Here is a 24,185-nt window from a genome sequence, read left to right on the forward strand (position 1 = left end):
AGATTATTAATTCCTTTGTTTATATCCCATGGAAAGACATAATTTGCCTTCATGTATCATGCCTAAAATTAAAAACTAGGGGGATATTTGAAATATTAATGAGTTACATTGCATCAATAGATTTTAAAATAAAACCCTTAGAGAAAAATAAAATTGCATATTTTTAATAAAATGAAATTGATGTATAGCATTAATTAAACTTAGGAATTGTTTACATTGAATCATTCTTTACAGGGTGTACAACATTGTATGAAATTATGAGGAGGAAAAAGTACATAAACTGTTACTAATTTCGTTAAGTGAGGTTGGTATAAAACCTGTTGGCTTTTGATGATCATGTTTGGAGATAGTGAATATAAAAGTGAATACTGGCGTTAAGATTTATAACAGCTAAACTATTAAAATCTTCAATGTTTAACACCTAGAGTTAAATTTATTAGGAAAAAAACCTCAAATGACATTCAGAACAAAAGAAATATTCTTTGATCCACAATCACTCCATGTTTTGCTTCAAATGCATTTATGTTTAATAGCAATTACTTGAATCAAAGCAAAATTAATCCTCATTTCATCTGTGATTTAAAAGCACCTGTGTGGCTTTTACAAAATTCAAAGATAGAGATATGTAGAATTCTATTTCCTACCTGGTCCATTATAACAGGATTCCCCAAAGAAGCTCCAGTCTTAACAAAAGCAGCTGCTTGTATTTAGTGATAATCCTCTGTACTATTAGTTTTGTCTTTGGGGATAGGAAATTGATTACCTGACCTTAACACAATGAAGACTTTGTGTGTGTCTTACTCTCTGCCTCAGACAGTGATTCAGTTATGTAAACAGCAAAAAATAATTGAGTATAGTGATGTTTTAGTTTGATTAAGAAAACTGATAGAAAATGAAAAATGGAAGTATTTTATTGTTTATTTTTATTTTCTTCTTGCTACCTTAAATGATACATGCTATGGCGAGGTTTTGATTCTTTTCATAAGCACATGATGAACTTGTTCCGCACACATTGCTGAAAGGGAAAAGGGTGGCGTTAAATAGATTTGCGCATTATCATGCCCATGTTTCTATTCAAGGGAGAAGTGTTTTTTCAGCTTGGAAACTCAGGATGTGGAGATTTCCATTCATAATCTGAATAAAATAGACCGATTACGAGTAAAGAACTACACATTTTTTTCTTTATCCTGCTGATATAGGGCTGTGGCGCCCCAGCCAGCGCAGCCCCAGCTGAAAGGAAGACCTGCTGTCTCCGCCCTCGGGGAATTGGTGCAGCAGAAGCCGGCAGAGGAACCAGCGGTCGCGGGGGTGGGGGTGTGGGTGGGGAGGGTCCCTCGGGGCGCTGGAGGCTCCAGTGGAAGGGCCAGCAATGTGCTGCGGGGACATCTCCAGGTTGCCAGCTCAGTACAGCTGTGTCTGCGCCCAGGCCTCTGTCTCCTCCCCTTGCTCTTGTGGCTAAACCAGGAACTGTGCTCTTAGGCCTGGCCAATTTCATCCACCATTCCAGGCCTGGGAATGGAAGGGACTGCGTCTATTCCTTTGTTGGGCTATATATACCCTTTGAAAAGGACCCAGGAGAAGGTTTTTTCCAACTTGTGTTTTTCCCTCTGCCAGGAGCTCTGGTGCTTTTTGTCTGTATTCTTTTCTGTAAAGTAAATCCTATCTTATCACTTCATCTGTGGTCTGTAGATTGTTCTTGGTATCCCCAGGACCAAGGACCTATTAAAGAAGAAATTTGGGTAACACTACCTCATTAAGATTTTCCACCACTCTGCTGCTATTGGAGAATTAAAATTAAAGTCAGTGTTCCCTTAGAATAACAGATGCTTTATGTATGTATAATTTTGCTTTAATTACTTGCAAACCAAAATTAATATTGTTCTTAAATGCAGTCACTTGTCAGTCATAATTCAAAAATACTGTTTCTTGACCTTAAAATAGTTTATTGATGTCTCTTAAAGTGGAGACATCTTTTGCTTACAGTAGAGCAAAACAGACTTTACTGAAAAACTTGCATTACTCCAGAAAAGATTGGCATTTCTTTCCATTAAGAGGTCAGAGCCAACCTACAAAACCACATTATTTTCTGGATCATAAAGGAAAGGTGTGGGGGAGGGGGAGAATAAAAATATCATGCAAGCAGCGTTATTCTTATATTCTATATTATATTCTATAGAATCTTACGTTCTATAAGAATATTCTACACATATTCTTAGGGATGTGTGTAGAAAATAGACACTAGGCTGATTTTCCAAGACTCACTCTGTTTCTCTCTCACACACATATTTACTGTTCTAGATTGTTTCACAGTTTTCCTTTGAAGACATGATTTCTGTTCACCAAGTTACCTTTTCTTTAAAATTGTAGCTTTCCAAATATCCTACCTTTTGTTGTTGTTGTTGTTGTTGTTTATAAAATGTTCACATTTCCTATGATAGCAGCCAGAAGCTTTACTGACTTTCTCCTTCATTATTTAACCAATAAAAGCAGACACATGGGCCAGCACCATGGCTCATGCTGGTAATCCCAGCACTCTGGGAGATCCAGACAGGTGGATTGCTTGAGCTCAGGAGGTGAAGACCAGCCTAAGCAAAAGAGAGACCCCACCTCTAAAAATAACAGGGCATGGTGGCCGGTGTCTTTAGTCGCAGCTACTTGGAGCCAGAGGCAAGAGGATCACTTGAGCTCAAGAGTTGGAAGTTTCTATTGATTCAGGGCAAGTGGACGCAGGCTTGGTCAGCGCTAGCCACCTGGGTGGACCTGCCACGCCTTCTGCATCTCCACCGGGTGTCGTTGGTGCAGCCGATGAGGGGAGACAGAGCTGGAAAACCAAGTGCCACAGAAAGGGCGAGCGGTGGAAGCCCACAGGTCACCAGTTAGTTAGGGGAGACCATGGCACAGCCTGCAATGCTGCTGTTGCCAACCCCAGAACCATCCTTGGACCTAGAAAGCCCTCCTCTGGCTACAGTAGTCTCCTGTGAGCATTTCACAGGCCTAAGGGTGGTACAGCGTTCTCACATACAGGTGGACTCCGCGTTTCCTTGGCCTGGTCAATTTCATGTACGTTTCCTAGGCCCGGACAACTTTATGAATGGAATGTATCCATTCATGAATATGATCATTCACCTTGCCCCCAGCTGAAAGGACTGCATCTATTCATTAATGCATTCATTCATTTTACCCCAGTGAAAGGTACTGTATCCAGAGAACCCAGGCAGAGAGAGATTTTCTGACTTAAGTCTTTCCTTTTGCCAGAAGATCTGGTACTTTCTCTGTATTCTTCTCTATAAAATAAATCCTGTCTTACTACTAATCTGTGGTCTGGGGATTCATTCTTCACATCCCGAGACCAAGGACCTGCTGAATAAGAAATTGCAGTATCACTGTGAGCTATGAGGTCATGGCACTCGAAGGGTGACAAAGTGAGACTGTCTCAAGAAAAAAAAAAAGGAAAACAATAACAACAAAATCAAATAAACAGATACATGTGGTCTACCTTCTACAACACAAACCTTGTCCAAGAAATTGTTAACCCTGTGGATAAGATTACTCTTTCTTTCTAACTTTTTTCAATAACCAATTTAAAGTATAAATATGTTTGCTTTATCCAACATTTGCCTTACTCAATTGTCACAAGGTGTTTATGAATGGAGAGTTTCCATACATACGGATTGCTATGTTCTTAAAACAGAAGTCGAATTATAAATAGTATTATGATTTCTTGTTATTGGATAGGAAAATCTTCCACATCATTTTTATAACTTAAAAATATTCTTATTTCCTTTGGGTTTTTTCCCTTTTACTCATTTTATTTTATTATTATTTAATTAGCCAATAGTTTCATTTTTTCATAAATTAGACATTCTCCATATGTACTATATCAAAGTTAGAATTTAAACTTTATACATATTAGAATTAAGTACACTGATTACACTGATTATTATAATTTTACTAGTAACTGATTATATTCTGGTGATTCTGGTGGTACTGAAGTTCATTATCTTTAAACGTAAAGGAGTACCATCTTTCTCATGAGTTTGAAAAGCTCATGGGATTATTCTTTCTGGTCTAGTAAGTGTTGTTCCTGATGAGACTAGAACAATGACCTCATCTCAATGTATTACTACTGATATTTTGAACTGTATAATTATTATTTTTTATTATTAATATCAAATCATAGCTGTGTACATTAATATGATCTTGGGACACCATACACTGGTTTTATAAACAGCTTGACACATCACACTGGTTCAGATTGCCTTCTTGGCATTTTCTTAGTTTTTGTATTAAGACAATTGTATTCTACATTTACTAAGTTTCACATGTACCCTTGTAAGATCCACCACAGGTGTAATCCCACCAATCACCCTCCCTCTGCCAATCCTCCCCCCTCCCTCTCCTCCCTCTCCCCTTTCGCCATATTTTTATGTTATAACTGGGTTATAGCTCTCATATGAAAGCCATAAATTAGTTTCATAGTAGGGCTGAGTACATTGGATACTTTTTCTTCCATTTTTGAGATACTTTACTAAGAAGAATATGTTCCAGCTCCATCCATGTAAACATGAAAGAGGTAAAGTCTCCATCTTTCTTTAAGGCTGCATAATATTCCACGGTGTACATATATCACAATTTATTAATCCATTCATGGATCAATGGGCACTTGGGCTTTTTCCATGACTTAGCAATTGTGAATTGGGCTGCAATAAACATTCTGGTGCAAATATCTTTGTTATAATGTGATTTTTGGTCTTCTGGATATACACCTAGTAGAGGAATTATAGGATTGAATGGCAGATCTATTTTTAGAACTCTAAGTGTTCTCCAAACATCTTTCCAAAAGGAATGTATTAATTTGCATTCCCACCAGCAGTGTAAAAGTGTTCCCTTTTCTCCACATCCACGCCAATATCTCTGGTCTTGGGATTTTGTGATATGGGCTAATCTTATTGGAGTTAGATGGTATCTCAAGGTAGTTTTGCTTTTCATTTCTTTGATGATTAAAGATGATGAGCATTTTTTCATATGTCTGTAGGCTGTGCGCGTATCTTCTTCAGAGAAGTTTCTCTTCAAGACCCTTCTCCAGCCTGCAATGGGATCGCTTGTTCTTTTCTTGCTTATACGTTTGAGTTCTCTGTGGATTCCGGTTATTAAACCTTTGTCGGAGACATAACCTGCAAATATCTTCTCCCATTCTGAGGGCTGTTTGCTTGCTTTACTTACTGTTTTCTTGGCTGTGCGGAAACTTTTTAGTTTGATCAGGTCCCAGTAGTGTATTTTTGAAGCTGCTTCAATTGCCCGGGGGGGTCCTCCTTGTAAAATACTCGCCCAGACTGATTTCTTCAAGGGTTTTCCCTGCACTCTCTTCTAGCATTTTTATAGTTTCATGTCTTAAGTTTAAATCTTTGATCCAGTGAGAGTCTATCTTAGTTAATGGTGAAATGTGTGGGTCCAGTTTCAGTCTTCTGCAGGTTGCCAGCCAGTTCACCCAGCACCATTTGTTAAATAGGGAACCTTTTCTGCACTGGATGTTTTGTTTTTTTTTTTTTTGAGACCGAGTCTCACTTTATCACCCTTGGTAGAGTGCTATGACATCACAGCTCACAGTAGCCTCCAACTCCTGGGTTTAGGCGATTCTCTTGCCTCAGCCTCCCCAATAGGTGGGACTACAGGCACCCGCCACAACACCCAGCTATTTTTTTTGTTGCAGTTCAGCCAGGGCTGGGTTTGAACCCACCACCATCGGTATATGGGGCCGGCGCCCTGCTCACTGAGCCACAGGTGCCGCCCCCCACTGGATGTTTTTAATTGACTTGTCAAAGATCAAGTAACGGTAAGTAGCTGGGTTCATCTCTTGGTTCTCTATTCTGTTCCATACATCTATCTCTCTGTTTTTGTGCCAGTACCATGCTGTTTGGATCAATATCGATTTATAGTATATTCTGAGGTCTGGTAGCGTAATTCCTCCTGCTTTTTTTTTATTTCTGACTAATGTCTTGGCTATTCGAGTTTTTTTCTGATTCCATATAAAACAAAGTATTATTTTTTCAATATCTGTAAAGTATGACAGTGGAGCTTTAATAGGGATTGCATTAAAATTGTATATTGCTTTGGGTAGTATGGACATTTTAACAGTGTGGATTCTTCCCAGCCATGAGCATGGTATGTTTTTCCATTTGTTAACGTTCTCAGCTATTTCTTTTCTTAGAATTCATAGTTCTCTTTATAGAGAGAGATCTCTTTATAGAGATCTTTTATGTCCTTTGTAAGATAAACTCCCAAATATTTCATCGTCTTTGGCACTACTGTGAACGGAATAGAGTTCTTAACTGTTTTTTCAGCTTGACTATTGTTGGTATATATAAAGGCTACCTATTTATGAATGTTGATTTTGTAACCTGAGACACTTCTGTATTCCTTGATCACTTCTAAGAGTTTTGTAGTAGAATCCCTGGTGTTTTTCAGATATATAATCATATTATCTGCGAAGAGCGAAAGTTTGATCTCTTCTGACCCTATATGGATACCCTTGATCGTCTTTTCATCCCTAATTACAAGGGCTAAAACTTCCATTACAATGTTAAAGAGCAGTGGAGACAATGGGCAGCCTTGTCTGGTTCCTGATCTGAGTGGAAATGATTTCAATTTAACTCCACTCAATACAATATTGACTGGGTTTATTCTAGATGGCCTCTATCAGTTTAAGAAATGTCCCTTCTATACCAATTTTCTTAAGTGTTCTGATCATGAAGGGATGCTGGATATTATCAAAAGCTTTTTCTGCATCAATTGAGAGAATCATATGGTCTTTCTTTTTTAATTTCTTTATGTGCTGAATTATACTTATAGATTTACATATATTGAATCAGCCTTGAGACCCTGGGATAAAACCGACTTGGTCATGATGTATAATTTGTTTGATGTGTTGCTGGATTCTGTTTGTTAGGATCTTGTTGAATATTTTTGCATCTATATTCATTAGGTCTATAATTTTCTTTTCTTGTTGGGTCTTTTCCTGGTTTGCTTCAGGGTGCTTTCCAGAGTGATGTTTGCTTCATAGAATGTGTTACGTAATCTTCCTTCTTTTTCTACATTTTGGAACAGCTTGAGTAATAGAGGTACTAGTTCCTGTTTAAAGGTTTGGTGAAATTCTGACATGAAGCCATTTGGTCCTGGGCTTTTCTTTTAGGGAAATTTTGTATGGTTAATGCTCTTTCAGAACTTGATATTAGCCTGTTCAACATTTCCACTTGATTCTGGCTAAGTCTTGGAACGTGACATGCTTCCAAGTATTGGTCAATTTCCTTCAGATTTTCATATTTCTGAGAATAAAGTTTCTTCTAATATTTATTAAGTATTTTTTTGAATTTCTGAGCAGTCTGTTGTTATTTTGTCTTTGTCATTTCTGATTGATCAAATTAGAGATTTTGCTGTTTTTTTCCTAGTTAGGTTAGCCAAAGGTTATCTATTTTATTGACCTTTTCAAAAAACCAACTTTTGGATTTATTGATCTGTTGTATAATTCTTTTGTTTTCAATTTCATTTAATTCTACTCTAATTTTGGTTATTTATTTTCTTCTACTGAGTTTGGGGTTGGAATGTTCTTCCTTTTCCCGTTGCTTGAGATGTCCCATTAAGTTGTTAACTTCTTCTCGTTCCATTCTCTTGAGGAAGGCTTGCAGTGCTATAAATTTCCCTCTTAAGACTTCCTTTGTGGTATCCCAGAGGTTCTGATAATTTGTGTCTTCATTGTCGTTTTGTTTCAAAAATTTGGCATTTTCCTTCTTGATCTCATCTCTGACCTTGCTATCATTCAGAATAAGGTTATTTAACTTCCATATTTTTGTGTGAGTATGCAGATTCCTTTTGTTACTGAGTTCAACTTTTATTCCATGGTGGTCAGAGAGGATGCAAGGAATAATTTCTATTCCTCTAAATTACTGAGGTTAGACTTGTGGTCTAAGAGGTGATCGATTTTGGAGTATGTTCTGTGGCCTGATGAGTAGTATGTGTATTCAGTTTTGTTGGGATGAAATGTTCTATAGATGTCTGCTAAATCCAAATTTTGGATGGTTAGGTTTAAATCTAAAATTTCTTCGAGGATTTCTTAGAGGATCTATTCAACACTGCCTGAGGAGTGTTGAAATCTCCAACTATTATGGAGCTGGAGGAAATCAAGTCACTCGTGTCTGTTAGAGTGTCTCTTATAAATTGAGACTCATTCTGGTTGGGTGCATAAATATTCATAATTGAAATCTCATCATATTGAGTATTACCCTTAACAAATATGAAGTGACCATTCTTATTTTTCCTTACTTTTGTTGTTTTAAAGCCTATTGTGTCTGCAAATAGAATTACAATGCCTGCTTTTTTTCTGGCTACCATTTGCCTGAAATATGCACAACCATCCTTTTACCCTGAGTCTATATTTATCATTTAAGGTAAGATGTGACTCTTGTATGCAGGAAATATCTGGCCTAATTTTTTGTATCCAGTAAGCTAACCCGTGCTGCTTTAGAGGACAGTTTAAGCCATTCACATTAATGGAGAATACTGATAAGTCTGGTAAAATTTTGGGTATGAAGTTTTTCCAAAGTCCAGTGGACATTTTAAATCCTTTTGCCACTGTGGAAATTGGAGTTTGATCAATAGTTTCTGAGTGAGTTTATTTTTGTGGTAGAGGATTGGGCTAGTCATTATGAAGAATAGGTCTGAAAATATCCTGAAGAGCTGGTTTGGTTATGGCAAATTTCTTCAACATATGAATGTCATTGAAGTATTTAATTTCTTCATCATAAATGAAACTCAGTTTAGCTGGATACAGGATTCGGGGATGAATGCTATTTTGTTTTAGGAGATTAAAAGTCAATGGCCACCCTCTTCTGGCTTGAAAAGTTTCAGCAGAGAGATCTGTAGTCATTCTAATATTCTTCCCTTTGTAGGTAATGAATTTCTTACGTCTGGCTGCTTTTAGAATTTTCTCTTTCATATTAACACTAGTGAAGTTAATTATGATATGCCCAGGGGATGTTTTATTCGGATTGAGTCATGCTGGGGTTCTGAAACTGCCTGCTATCTGAATTTCAGAATCTCTTGGCATGTCTGGAAAATTCTCTTTCATAATTCATGGAGAAGGGCCTCTGTGCCTTATGAGGCCACTTCATCACTATCAGGGATTCCAATGAGGAGAATATTAGCCTTATTCAAATTATCCCAGAGCTCTCCGAGAAAATGATCTGTTTTTGCTCTCCATTTCTCTTCCTCTTTGATAGTTTGTGAATGTTCAAAAGCTTTGTCTTCAAGGTCAGAAATCCTTTCTTCTGCTTGCTCTACTCTGTTACTGAGGGATTCTACTGTATTTTTCAGATCTTTTAGGGCTACAAATTCTTGCTTCAGTGCATAAAAATCTTTGGTGGTTTTGTCTTTAAATTCAATAAATTCTTGAGACAACTTTTGAATTTCTCTTTGAATTTGTAATTCTGACTTTTGAATTGCTCTTCAAATTTCTACTTCCAAATTTTGCTCCATTCTATTAATCTTGTTTGCAATCCAAATTCTCAATTCAATTTCTCATATCTGAGCCAGATGTTTATGAATGGGATCTTCAGTTACATCTGCCATATCTTTCCTTAGGGGAGGGGGGATTTGATCTATTCTGGTTATTCATGTTACCAGAGTTTTTGCACTGATTCTACCCTATGATTTTTTTACACTGTTTGGCTTTTTCCCTGGAGCTTTGTTGTTGATCCGTACAGTGCTACAGCCTGAGAAACTGGGGAGGGTGGAGGTGGGGGTAAGTGGTTGTCTTGTTTTTGACTGTTCTCTGTTCAACCCTAGTGAAACAGTTACTCTGGGTTGAAGTCTTAGCTGTGGAGAGATACCAGCAATTAAGTCACCCCACCCCCAACAGGCAAGAATTGGAAAAGTAAAATCAAACCTTCCCACAACAACACACACAGGGCACCACTTGAATAGTCCTCAGGTGATTGGCTCAGTTCAAAAGGTCCAAATCAATTGTCTCAGTCAGCACCTGTCTCAAGTGGGAGAGTTTCAAAGGTCACTGGGAACTGAATCTCACGAGTCTGGTGACAACTCAAATATGACTTGACACAGTGCTCCATGAAGTCCGGAGGACCCACCCAGCAAATAGATTAGTATGGGAAGGTTGATGCCTCCTTCCCCACCTTGCACCTTTATCACACCCAATCACTGATTGCCCTGCATGGCTGTGACTCAGTTGCCTCCCATTAGGAGATACTCCAGGGCTTTGCAGCTGCCTTAATCACAAGTACATCTGTATCTGCTCAGCCAGGCCACTGCTCTCTGCCTCTATCCAGAAGGGGGTGGTGAGGCCTGACAACTTCGTGTGCTTGATGGAGGCTGGGGGTACATTCACTCAATTCCAGCTCTGCCCCTGATTGATGTTACTGACAGAACAGAACAAATTTGTGGGAATTTGTTTCTGTCCCTGCTAAATTCCTCTACAGAAGAGAAGTTGTTTTGAGTTCCCAGAGCCTGAGCCTCAGGTTCTGTCTTTGCTCCTGCAGGTTTCTATTCGGTTAGCTGTATCTCTAACCTCCTGCCTTCCTTTGTATATAGGTTGACAATCCCCTGAGGGCCAAGTGCGTCTTAGGCTCAGTAATGCAGTCCTCTGGGTCAGCCCTGCCCTAGGAATTTCCTGGCTCTGAGAGTGCATTTTCTAGTCCCCGCACTCCTCCCAGGCCGGTACCACCACAGGCAGACCCTTTTCTCCCGAGGCCTGTGTTTCAGTCCCAGATTTGTTCTGCGGTGGTTGCCTTCTGAGATGATGCCCGGCCTCCACTGGTTGCCCAGGAGACAGGGATTGTGGCTTCGGATATCTGGTGGTGGGCTGTATTGTTGCAAAAAAAAGCTGCTGCTCTGTGCCTCAGGGCACTGCCACTCCGGTGTGGTTCCCTCTCAGCTGACTGTAATCTCCTCACTCCCGTGCCACATAATCAGCACTGACCAGCTGCAGTCCATGTCCTGTCCACACCCCTCGAGAAATCACCCAAGAATGTGGACCCCTGGGGACAGGCCTCCAGACCTCAGAGTGAGAGTGGAGGGGGGTGGTTGGAGCTCAGAATTGCAGGTCAAAACACCAAACTCATTGAGACCAAATGAGCAAATAAACATATAAAAACGTTACCAGACACACAAGCCCACTGATGCACAATCAGAAACACATAGACATACAGACAACAACAACAACAACAAAAAGCAACTACAATGAAAATAATGATAATCATAAAATAATTGAGGAAAAAAGGGTAAAAAACATACAAACAAAATGAACAAACAAACAAAAAACCCTCTAAAAGTCTGATGTTAGCACTCTCAGAAACCATAGGAAGGGAGGAAGAGGAAGGCAGAAGGGAGAAAAAAAAGTGGCGTTCATAAAAAAGTTAAAAAAGAAGTAAGAAAAAATTAAAAATAGAGAAAATAAACATTAAAAAAATAATAAAAATTGATGATAGTTCCTCCAAGAAAATGATGAGAAAAAAAGGCACCAACCACAAAAATATTATTCTTGTATATTTGTACCCTGTTTCCCCGAAAATAAGACAGTGTCTTATATTAATTTTTGCTCCCAAAGATGCACTAGGTCTTATTTTCAGGGGATGTCTTATTTTCACATGAAGAATACGGTACACATTTATTGTTCACCGCGACCCATCCGCTCTGATCCTCGTGTTCTTCTACATGCATCTGCGAAAGTCTGCTCCTATCTCCCACCCCACGCTCACCACTCACTTGGACATCCACTCCGACTCCACACAGCAGTGACATCAGGACTCTGCATAACGTCACTGGTTGCTAGATGCCAGTCAGGGCGGCCCTAGCAACCAGTTTACGGTAAATTAATTTTCATTCCGAGACAGAGCCTGGGGGTCCTTATTTTCAGGGGGATGCCTTATATTTCACCCAGAAGGAAACCTGTAAGTAGGTCTTATTTTCTGAGGATATTTTATTTTGGGGGAAACACAGTAGAAATATACATCTATATATATGACATAGGGATCACCTTTTGTACGAATATATTTATAATGCAATATACTTTATGGACACCTGGTGGCACTGTGAGTGGTTCCCAGGCTTATATCTGATTCACAGTTTATACCGTTACCACGGTAACTACCCTACCTGGCCGATAGCCATTTTGGTTTCTGTAAAAGTTTTTTTGCCTAATTGTTGTGCAACCTCAGCTGTCTCTGTTCCAGACAGCACTCCTATCCGACCTCCCAACTCAGTGCAGGAGTCCACACTTCACAAATCTTTCCACTCTGCTCCCACGTTCTCCTGCAAACTGGCAAGTGCAATCGGTTGTGGGGAGGGTGCTGGCAGCCGGCGGGTCTTGCTGGTGCTGGCTACCGTGCTGCTACTGGCTCCTGAGCCTGCTGCTGGGTCTCGCTGCCATGGGGGCTGCAACACGTGGGAACCTTATACTCAGTTTTTGTGGCTCTGGAGTTTTGAGTCCAACCATCTGCCAGTTCACCCTGCAGCCTGAACTGCCAGCCCTCACCAATATTCCCCACTAGGAATGGTCTGGTCTATTTAATCACTCCTGTTGTTCTGGGGGAAGGTGTCTGCCATTTCAAACAATTCAAAATGTCTGTTTTCTGGGCAGGATCCCTTCCTTTCAATTTTCCATCGGGTTGCTTAGTACCTTGTGATTCTGAGTGGCTCCCCTTTCAGGTGCCAAACTCTGCTCAGGAATAAATTTTCGTCAGTTGGGTTTTGCCAGGAATTGTAAACTGCTTTCCTCCGTGAGGGAGGGGCCTGCCAGTCAGCATGGCCAAACAGGAAAAAGCTCTACAACAGAGTCCACGGTTTTAAATTACACCTCATATACAGCAATCCGCCAATTCACTGCATGTCTGCAGCTGTCTGTCCACACCAATAATCCACGTGGGGAAAAGGTCCAGCCCCCCCTTCCTTTCACCTGATGACTTGGGAGACGTGGGCTACACGTCCATCCCATCCACCATCATGCTCCACCTCCTCCTTTTTATTCATTTTAATATATACATTTTTTCAAAATGTTATGAAAAATAATGTAGAAGTTTTTACTGAAGTTTTTTTTTTTTAAATCATAACCCACTGGAGATTTCAGAGGGGAATGCCAGCTTACTTTAGCTTTCATCTACATCATTCTTTGTCCTTCATAGAAATAGTTGAGGAATAAGAATTTTGGTTGATAGACTAAGAATGCAGATCTTAGGAAAACTATCATTTATATTCCTGGTAAAGATATGGTATAAACCATCATTTATATTCCTGTGGAGGGTATAGTATCAAATTTTTCTTAATCATATGGACTTGCTAATTTACCCAGAAAAAAACAAAATATACAGACTTCCTCTTGGGTACATATGCACTACTAAACAATCCCAAAATTTCCATTAAGACTTTGTTTTTGTAATTATTGCATGGAAGAGCTGCTATCTTTAACTGTTTCATATTCTTTTACTAGATTTCTGATTTTCTTTTCTACTTCTAATATTATCAAGTCTACCAAGGTATTTATATATTTTAAAACATAGGAGTCTTATTTACTTCTAATGTAAATTTTCTTTATCCAACAAGTCTTAATATGCAGTATTTCATTGAAATTTAGTTTAAAGTGTTCAAAAATTATTGCTATGATTATACTATGAATTTATTTTGACCATTTTATTTTGGTTTTAATAATTTGGAGATTTTTAAACTTTGGTTTTTTTTTTGTTGTGAGTCCATTTGCATGTAGTTCAAATTATTGTGTTCTGGTTGTTAGCTATAGAATTATTGAGAAAGATGTTTATCATTTATTTATTGGATACACATTGATACCTCACCTACTATGTGCCAGGTCCTTTTCTAGGAACTAAGAATACAGCAGTGAATCAAAGAGATGAAAATCCTTACTTTAATGGATTGGAGAGGGAAGAGTAAGGAAACAAAATATATGTTAAGTTGAAATAAAGAACACAAAAACACAACAAGATTTGGAAAATAAATAACAATGTCAAGAACTGTGAAGGGGCTGAACTTTTACCCTTCTTGCAAGGCAACATATTAGTTTGCCACAATATCCTGGATGATGATTGAAGAGGTGAGACTCCTGGGTCCAAGATAAATGACTTTATTACTAATAGTACAGCAAGAAGAATGAGGAATACTGGTACACAGAGTTTGCTACATTATGGAAGAGGAAACTCGGGCATCAAAGGAAACTAAATCTTTTATGACGGACAGTATAAAAACCTGTCATTTGTTCTGAAAGTGACACTGTCTTTTTCCAAGACTCTTCAATATATAAAAATGCTAGCAAAGCTAGTTCAAAACAGAAGACAATCTGCCCCTTAGTCCCCAAGACAGGCTAAAAGGTAAGAGACTGAACTATCTTCTGATAATATTCAGTCCTTGTAATACCGGAACTTCTTCAGTAGGTCGTTGGTCTCAAGAGATTCAAAGAATGAATCCACTGACAACAGATCATTGGTAAAACAGGATTTATGTTACAGAAAAGAATACAGGGAAAAACACCAGAACTTCTGTCAGGGGGAAAATCTCAAGTTAGAAAAAATCTCCCCTCTGGGTTCTTTGTCTAGGGGTATATATAGCCCAAAATTGAATGGATACAATCCCCTTTGTTCCCAGGCCTAGGAAACCTACATGAAATTGACCAGGCCTAGGAAAATACATGAAATTGACTAGGCCTGGGAAATGAGGGTTCCCTGTTCAGCCTCAAGTGCAAGGAGAGGGAGACACTAAGGTGCTGGTGTCTCCCCAGCAATTGTCTGGTCCCTCTGGCTCTTGAAGCTTCCTGCGGGCCCTCCCTGCCTACCTTCCAACTCGCTGGTTCCTCTGCTGGCTGCCACTGCACCAACACTCACAGGTGCTCCCTCAGCTCCACAGAGCTGGCTGGGCTTCTACCCACCCTGTATCACTTGTTTCTGCATCACCATGGATTCTGGTAAATTTTCGCATGTGAAAATACTCAGGATCATTCTAATAATCTGACCAAGATATATTGAAACGGATTCTGTGCTATTTGTCTCATACAGGATTTATCTCAAGTGACCGTCTCCGTTGGCTTCTAAGCAGCAGGATAATTTCCCAGAATTTTCCAAGGAACAAAGTTTAGTCTGATTTTAGAGAAATCACCCTACCCATATGATCTCTACTGGTAGAGTTTTTGAGTCTTTTATGATCTCCCTTAAGGTGTGTGTCAACATTGTTTTAGAGGGAAGTAAGTTAATCCTTAGAGTTAACTCCAGGCAAGAATCACAGTTTTAGGAGTACATGGTACCCACAGAAAGAAAATAATGGCTATAATTGTCACGGTCTCCAGGTTATGTTTACATGTGTTAAGAAGTGCAACATGATATTGCACCCAATGTAGCCTTACTGATGGCTGGTGGATCCTGGGATTCTCAATTCAATGTAATAATTGAGTCTCATTCTTATTTTTAGACAAAATACATAAAGGCAGTTATTCCAATTGTAAGAACTTGGACATAACTACAGCCAAATGATTGGCATTATTTACCCCAACCTCTCAGGGCTGAGGTTGAGAAAGAGCTATAGGAAATGCAGTGACAATTGTATCCTAAGGTGTTGAAAGGTGTGTGCTATGGCAAGTACAGGATCTGGGACCATCCCTCTTTGTTTCTGAAAAACTACTATCTAACGTTAAATAAAACCAGTGATAAAAATGTGGTCAGAATCTTCTAGCAAATGACAGCAAAATATGGAGTTAATTCAATTTAACATTCTTGTAATTGTTTGTGAGTAAGCAAGTTTCCATGAGCCTAATGTTTCACCTTTCACCAAATGTCACAGAATCTAAGATGTGCACTGACAGGTGCTGCGATTATTATTTTCTATAATGACAAAGTCTGTTTCCTATTCCAGTAGATACAAAATTACTTTTTGTTTCTATAATGTTTCCATACACAAAACTTTTGTTTGAAGGAGTTAGGTGAAAGAGAAATAAAGGTGTTCATGTATAACTTATGGGGACTACTTACATTCTCCTCTTTGGCCCAGAATAGGGGTAATCAGTGACCAAAATATTCAACCACTGATTATTATCCTTATGATCCTTGATCTCTTTTGTCCAAAAAGACAATCCAGGTGACAAATATGAAATAATTTTGAAAATGCAGGCCAGCATGGGATTCCTGTTAGTGGGCATAAGGGGATCAGATCAGAAAACAGATCAGAAAAACAGATCAGAAAAAAATATGTATCTGTATTCAGTTCTATATGAATAGCACTGAGGTTGAAAATTGTACACAGCCCAGGGACACCAATGAAACCCCATTTAGTCAGCAAATTTTCTCCAGACAGCAGAATGATGATTAGCATTTCCTCAAAGAGTTAGCTGCCACTTTTTCATACCAAGCTTTGATGGGATCTAGGCCTTTGAATTTTGATATATACAATTGATGGTTCACAAGTCAGGTTTTTTGAGTTCATTCCATCTTGTAAGGCATGCAGCCTGAGTTGACTTATCCCAAAATATCATTAAAGGATCACAAGGTCACAAGGGGTCTAGATATTTGCTTTTTACAAGAGCCCAGTCGCAAGCTAGTAGGAGTTTATAAAACACAATTTACCTGGTAACCATGCTGGAGTAGTGAGTGACAAGTCTAAAACCTCAAGGAGCTACCTTAGGTAGAGTACGCTTCCCTTTGCCAGGGGCTCTAATCAGTAACATAACTCAGGGGATCATTAGAGTTGCATGGCCCCAAAGTTAGATTTCACAGCTCTCTGGATTTTTCCATTGCAGCCTGTGGCTTTGGATCCCATTCATGAATGCTTATTTGTAAGTTTCGTCAACATAAAAAAAAAAAAAAAGGCAGAATGACTGAGCAATGCACTAGCTATCTCCAGCACCTGAGTGCTGGCCTTCCTTTGTTAGCAGTGAGGGGTTGAGGAGACAACACTGTTTCCTTGATTGTAAAAGGATAAAGTATCGTAAATTTTCCTACACAGTCCCAAGAAACACTTGGTAGAAAGTCCTCAGAATTTTATCAGGGATTGTCACCTACCTCTGCTGGTGTAGGTTTGATAACAAAAAAGCAATCAGGTTGATGAAAGTGAGGTTTTTGAGATGGCAATTAAAACATCATTTATAGAGTCAGATTTTAGGACAGCAGGGATAAAGGCACTTATGCTACATTTCACTCCAAAAAGGAGTGGGGGCATTTCAGCTCTCTATATTAACAAAGTCTAACTAAGAAAATAAAAATTAAGGATCCAGCTTCAATATTATACAGCATGGTGAAATGATGGCCTTGGAGCAAAGAGCCTCTAAATCAACAGGTCACAAGGTCCACACTTTTGGCCTCCTAACTGCCAAAAGTGTGCATCATTCTTCATATCTACTAAGTGTCCCCTGATCCTCTTAACTATGAATAGCTTTGTCATCTCCGCAAAATGGGAAGACAAACAGCCTTGGTAGTTATTAATGTCTGTTTCCACTTGTGTTAGTTGCTCCTCAATTTCATTCAAAGTACCACTAAATGTACATAATGTTCATTAGTTTTTCAACAGAAATTAAGGGGTGAATAAGAAGACTAAATTGTGAAGGTAACTTCCAACAAATTTTATATAAAATAAAAATGGAGGAGAAACAGAGAACTTCATTTCATATTCATACAGACACACACACTGGGCAAGAGAAAAGATGAAAAGCGACTTAAGGTTGGCATCACGATATTCTGATTGATATATATGACTTCTTTCTCCTGCCATTTATCCCATATTTTCCTTTTCAGTTTTTTTTTGTATGTTTTTTTACCTTTTAGTATTATAGAAATCTTCATTTTTTGAGATCCGCCTTCTCAAAATTTCTTCCTTTTGTGGATTTTATAGTTTTCTATTAATCTGTGTTTGCTATTGAGACTAGAAGTACAAAGAGGTGCACTCAGAGAATCCCCTGGTTTCCAGACATATTCTTTCTTTTAAAAGTTTGACTGATCTTCTATACAACATCTCTATTTGTCATGGACATTCCAGATATAATCTCACAGGTTGGATAACAAGGTTAAATCGGGAGAGAAGCTTGCCTTGCAGCCTGAATTTGCTGTAGAGCTTTCTTTTACTCTCATTCCCACTTGAAATCAGTAGTCTTTTGAGTGATTTTGTGAAGCCTGAAACCCAAAAGCTTTTCCTATGTATTATATGCTTGAGGTACAACAACTTTTCTTTACATTAGGGTGGTATCTTGGTATTTTTCAGTCCATTGACACCCCAACAACTTTACATAGCCAACAGGCCCCTAAAGTTCTTTGGTGTTTATATTTTAGCCTCTATTTCAAGGGGTAAAACACATTTTCTGCATAAAGAACACTATAATAAATATTTTAGAATCTGTTATACATAGTAATGTTTGCCAAAAATACGTTACTTTTGAAATGCAAAAATAGCCATTGATAACATGTAAACAATGATCATTGCTCAGTTCTAATAAAATTTTACTCATAAAATATTTAGGCTGCAGCCTGCAGTCTGCCAATCTCTCTTCAAATTGCATAGATCATACTGAGGTGTTCAAGTAGTACTACTTAATTTTTTTCTTTTTATTTTTTTTTAATCCAATCAAATGATGAAACCAATAATGAGCAGCATGGTGTTTTGAGGAATGCTACAAGGATTGAAGTATTTGTAGACCATATCATTGCACACGGCCTAACCCTGTGGCAAAACTGGCTATACTCTTAGCCCTAGTAGGTAAAGAAAAATTGCTTCTAATAATCTTTGAAAAATTAAAAAATAATCCATACTTTTTATTCAAGAGCCATCTGGTTTCAGAACAGGCTTCATGGGTGACATTAGTGGAATTTAATAGATATCACCACCAGTAATTTTTAAAAATATGCATACACCTATCATAGCATTAATACTTACCATTCTAACTAAGATAGGACATTTCTTCTGTTAAACTATCTTGTTAGGGAGAGGAGGTAAGTATGAGTCTAATGTTGAGAGGAGGCGATTACAATGTGACTTGAGGAGAATAAGCATCCCCTTGTATCTGCTGCAGAAAAACAAACAATTTATCACAGGGTTTTCACACACAGGAAGCAAAAAGGGAAGTGTGTAAAGAACAAGAGGACATAGCACTTCCACTAGTGAGAATGGTGCAGAGTAATCCAGGGGCCCAAAATTTCTAATTTTATCTGAACCCAAAGATTCAACTTCAAGTTTAAGGGTCTCCGTCTTCCCAGTCCACAACCTATTCGTCACATGAGATACTTGGTGAGGCTGCAAATTCAGCTGATATTGTACTTTGTTGCACATGACTAAGTTTTATGTTTTATTTTTAGCAATATTGATTCTCTAGATAAAAAAATAACAGATAATTGTATGGCTTCTATGTAAACGTTTAGCTTAGTTTTCAGACGGTTATGTAAACTGAGAGTAAGAGGCTCAAACTTATCATTTTCTTTTAGTGATTTAGAGGAATCCATATATCATAATGCCACAGCCAGGTAGTCAGTATTGTTATTTCTGTAAGAGTCAAAGTCAGTGGCCCTTGGGCTCCCAAACCACTTGTTCCAGCTGAAATTTTATCACAACCAGTTGCATATGATACCTTGATAAATAGAAGCCAAAACTCGCTAGGGATCTTTAGCTTCTCTGTAATCATATGCAAGGAGCTTACAACTACTACCCTGTTCCACAATCCAATCCCATTACAGGGATTATCTCCTGGGGTCTGTCCCAGTGTCAGTTCTATATCAATCATATCTAGTCAGGAGAAAAACAAACAAACAAACTTATAATTTAAATAAGACAAAGGCAGTTGGTTACTAAAAGAGATTATAAAAAGTAGAGATCAGTACTTCACAAATACAAAAATGAACATACTATCTGTAGACTAAGAGAAAGCTTTGAAAAGGAAGACACCTGTCCTAAGAATGAGATTCAAATTTCTTTAAAGAAGTTTGACTACATAAAAGTGATAAAAACCAGCGACGTCTGAGAAAGTTGCCTGAAAATGTGCACAACAGTCCTTCTCTGAGGGTCAACCACAATTTCCACAGGGTTCTCTAGATCAGACATAGAGAAGTGGTCAGCAGATCAGGGAGAGCTGATGAAAGGAACCTACCATGGAAATGGTTGTTAGGTAGAGAAAAAGTGACTCCAGTAAAGGGAGAAATGGTCGATAGGAGCAATCTGTCAGGAAAGTCACTGAGTAGTGGTGGGAATTTTTTTATAGAAATAATCCTTTGAGTAAGGGAATGTGATTATTGAATAAACATTAAAACAAAATACCATGCGTGTCACAGGCAATCACTGAAGAAATTGCAACGCTAGAAAAAGAAAGCTTGTCCTCTTTGGTAGCCAAGAAATACATTGTATACTTTTCTCAAGATAAACAATATCTGTTCCTCAGTGAGAGGAAGGGGCAGCAGCACTTGTTACACACAGTTCATCCTAAACCAGTGACTGGGTAATGGTACCCATTTGGTTCTTAATTGCCTTTCAAAGAAAAAATATATATATATTTCTTGTGCCTTTATGAAGCAAGGTAATTTTGCAATTTGGAGCAGATGCCAGCTGAAGTTAGACTCCTACCATTGCAGAAAACCAGGAGGCACACGAACTTTATGGCCACCCTGTATTTTTACTTTTTACAGCTACAAGGTTTCCATTGTGGAGTGGATCACAGTTTATCCATTGATGTAAAATAAGCTCTATCCAAAATGTACTGCTTAAAATACAAATACTACTGCAAAAATTCACTTACTCATATATATTTTTAGATTTTTGCCAGTTTATTTTAGGATAAATTTCTTAAAATAAAATGTGAATGTAAAAGAGCAGATGCATATCTAATTTGCCAAATTCCCTTTCATAATTTTGTACCATTTTGTTTTCCCAATAAAAAATTAATGGGTTCTTGCTTCTTCGTAGCCTTAGCAACAAAGGATTGTGCAAACTTTTGAATTTTTGCCAAACTAATAGCTAAATATGGCCTATAAATGTAGTTTTAATTTCTATTTATATTCAGATGTATTATTTAAACATCTATGTTGGTAGCTTATTATTACTATTTATAATAAGTAAAAGAAGTAAACTTAGAATTTAAATTTAAATGACACCTGAATCAGTTTCTTTTATTCTCCTACACGTATGTATCTTTGTTAAAAATATTGATTAATGCATAATGTAAGTCATATATTAATGAGGAATGTATATTTTAGAAATATATGTTGTTCTTAGAAATATAGTTATTAGAGAAAATGTAATAGAGAAATATTAAAATGTACTAACAGAGGTAAAAGGATTAACAAGGTAAGCTGAGCACTCTTTAGAAAAATAAAAATGCATACTAGAAAAATTATATGAGCAAAATAATAGACAAAAAGTTTGTGAAAATTGGGCAGAAAAAATAATATCGGGTTCAAAGGAGGAGACAAGAAGCAGCGAAGCATTGCTAATTAGATTTCTCTTCAGGTAAAGTACATTACTTGGTCTTGGAGAATCTAAAAAATGTTGGGATAAAAATGCTTCTTCAAAAATCATCTCTTTAGAATAAATATCAGCTATTATATTTATATGTATGAATATGAGTTTAGAATAATACCCATAAAAGGAAACACAACAAAACTGTCCTATCTATCTCTGCCACCCAATCACAGCCATACTCTATTTTTTTTTTTTTTTTTTTTTCTGCATCTTGAGCCTTGGAGCTGAAGCCCCTATCAGAGTGATACCAGAATTTCGTCTTCAGTGGGTTCTTGGTTTCGGTGATTGGAAGAATGAATCCACAGACCACAGATCAGTGTTAAGACAGGATTTATTTACAGAAAAGAATATAGAGAAAAAAACCACCAAAGCTCCTGGCAGAGAGAAAAAACCCCAGTCGGGGGGGAAAAAAAAATCTCGTTCTCTCTCTCTCTGTCTCCCCATCTGTCCCCAGGCTCCGGGTCCTCCAGATCAGCCTGGCTGAGCGGGCTGGGGCGCCACTTGTCCTGTATGAAGAGGCTGCATCCTTTGGCCAAGGGTCCAGGGCCAAGCGGTGTGGTGGCAGCTAGCTTAGCTGGTAGATGGCTTGGCCCATTCCACATTCAGGATGAGATGATCGTAGCCAAAGCCAGACACCCCAGCAGTGGTGCGTGCAGCATCCTCACAGTGGTGGAAGCTTGTTAAAGCAAAACCCGTGGACTGGCCAGTGGTCCTGTCCTTAGCAATGTAGATGCGGGAGATGGAGCCGAAGGGCCAGAAGAGTTCCTGTAGGTGGGGCTCGCGGGTATCCTCTGACAAGTTGGTGACAGGGATGGTGGCATTGTCATCAGCTCTCCGGTTGGGCCCCACCCCGCAGGTGTGGTGACACGCAGTTCCCGGTCTTATTAGAGCCGCCTGCACAGGCTCCAGCTGTCCTGGCAGCGCCTCTTTCTCTCCAGTGGACAGGCCCAGCTGCGTGGCCAGCTCCTTCTGCGTGAGCCCCAGGGTGTCCTTGTGGGGGCAACGACGTGGCCCAGTGGTCTCCCGTGCAGATGCGGCGGGACGCTATCAAGGGTAAGAACCCTTGAGCTCGTTCATTGGTTCCTCCTCCTCCCGGCAGCTCAGGGCTTCTGTGCTGGTGATGAATGTCATGGAGATGTCATCACTAACATGGTGGTGACCACATTGTGCCTTGAGTTACCAAACTTCTTCCAGTTCCTCCTTCTTGCAACCGCCTTTGAGGCCTTCCAGGTATCAATCCTGAAGGTGCAGACCGTCCTGAACTTCTTGCCATCACTGTCTATCCTGTACTCCGTCACTGTCTTTCTGTTGCTGGTGATGACCCCCTTGGGAGGTGGCAGTGGAGCTCTGGGCAGTAGCTCAGGCTCTGGGCTGGCGTTTCCGGTGACTGGAGGGAGCCCCTCGAGGAGCTCACTGGTGACACATTTGTTGTCCTCTCCCACCTCCTCCAACTGGTCGGCCCAGCTGGGCTTTGAATCAAAGTCAAATGCTTCCATCAGCATTTCAGAAAGTTTTCCCCATGCAGCTCTGTCCCGGGCCCACAACCAAACTGTTTAAACCAGATTTTTTTCCATGGTTAAGTAAACATTTAAGATCTACATTTTCTCATATATGATTATTGTTTTTGAAAATTACTTTCAATGGAATGTTTATACATCATTTAGTTTTTTTTTTTGGCCGGGGCTGGGTTTGAACCCGTCACCTCCGGCATATGGAACCAGCGCCCTACTCCTTGAGCCACAGGCGCCACCCATCATTTAGTTTTAATTGCAAACATCCACTGGTATCATTTTTATGACGAACTAACATCAAACCTAATTCATTTGAACTGATATTTGTTCACTTGTTTACCAAACTTACATGAATAATATCAGGTTTAATTTTTGATGAAAAGGATTTTACAGTGTGTGTATGAGTGAAACAGTATTGATTAGGGTGGGTGATGGGTAAGTGAAGTGTTTATAAATGCAAAAAAAAAAAAGGAAAAAGAAAATATGGTAATGATAGAAGTTAGGCGGTTTTTTTTCCGTCATTTTTTATTTTTTTTATGAACATATATCATAAAAAAAGATTATATATCTGAAACCGTTGCGTCTTTTCCAGATTCATTGATCACAGTCGCATAATTTAAATGATTTAAATTAAAATTAATCAGGTATGAAATATCTAACATATTTATAAATAATTAAATTTTAAGTATACATACCCACCTTTGGCTATTACTTCTGTGACTAAAATTTTAATTTTTGATTGACCTAACTAAAAACTTTTACTATGAATTTTGAAAACATCAATTACATATATCTAAAGAAGAAAAGCTGGCCTAATCACTGCATGTGAAAAAAAAAAAAAAAGCTAACATTTTAATTTAAAACAAACACTATGAATTAACAATGTAATTCAAACGCTTTTTAAAAAGCAGATAAAATCTTAGGCTGAAGGTATATAATAAAGAAAATAGATCAAAGGGGAAATAGCTCCCCTGTGTAATTCGATGGTTAGAATTTATCTGGATATTATACACAAAAGCCCACATGCACTGCCATTGTAATTCTTAATACAAAGAGTTAATCAACAACATTAATTAGCAATAGTAAGAGAAAAATGTTTTTCATTATGATATTCAAATACTTACTGTAAATCAGATGTCAACAAATATAGACATGTCTCGAAGGTTATAACCAAAAATTAAGAGGTTC

The 24,185-nt window shown here is 38.5% G+C and overlaps 1 pseudogene; it reads right to left on the minus strand.

Annotated features, from left to right (window-relative positions):
• Window positions 1-22,056: 22,056 nt before the first annotated feature.
• LOC128566891 (eukaryotic translation initiation factor 3 subunit G-like) lies at window positions 22,057-22,982 on the minus strand (annotated as a pseudogene).
• Between the last annotated feature and the right edge of the window lie 1,203 nt (window positions 22,983-24,185).

This window comes from Nycticebus coucang, chromosome 15 (assembly GCF_027406575.1).
Source record: "Nycticebus coucang isolate mNycCou1 chromosome 15, mNycCou1.pri, whole genome shotgun sequence".
NCBI classification, from domain to species: Eukaryota; Metazoa; Chordata; class Mammalia; order Primates; family Lorisidae; genus Nycticebus; species Nycticebus coucang.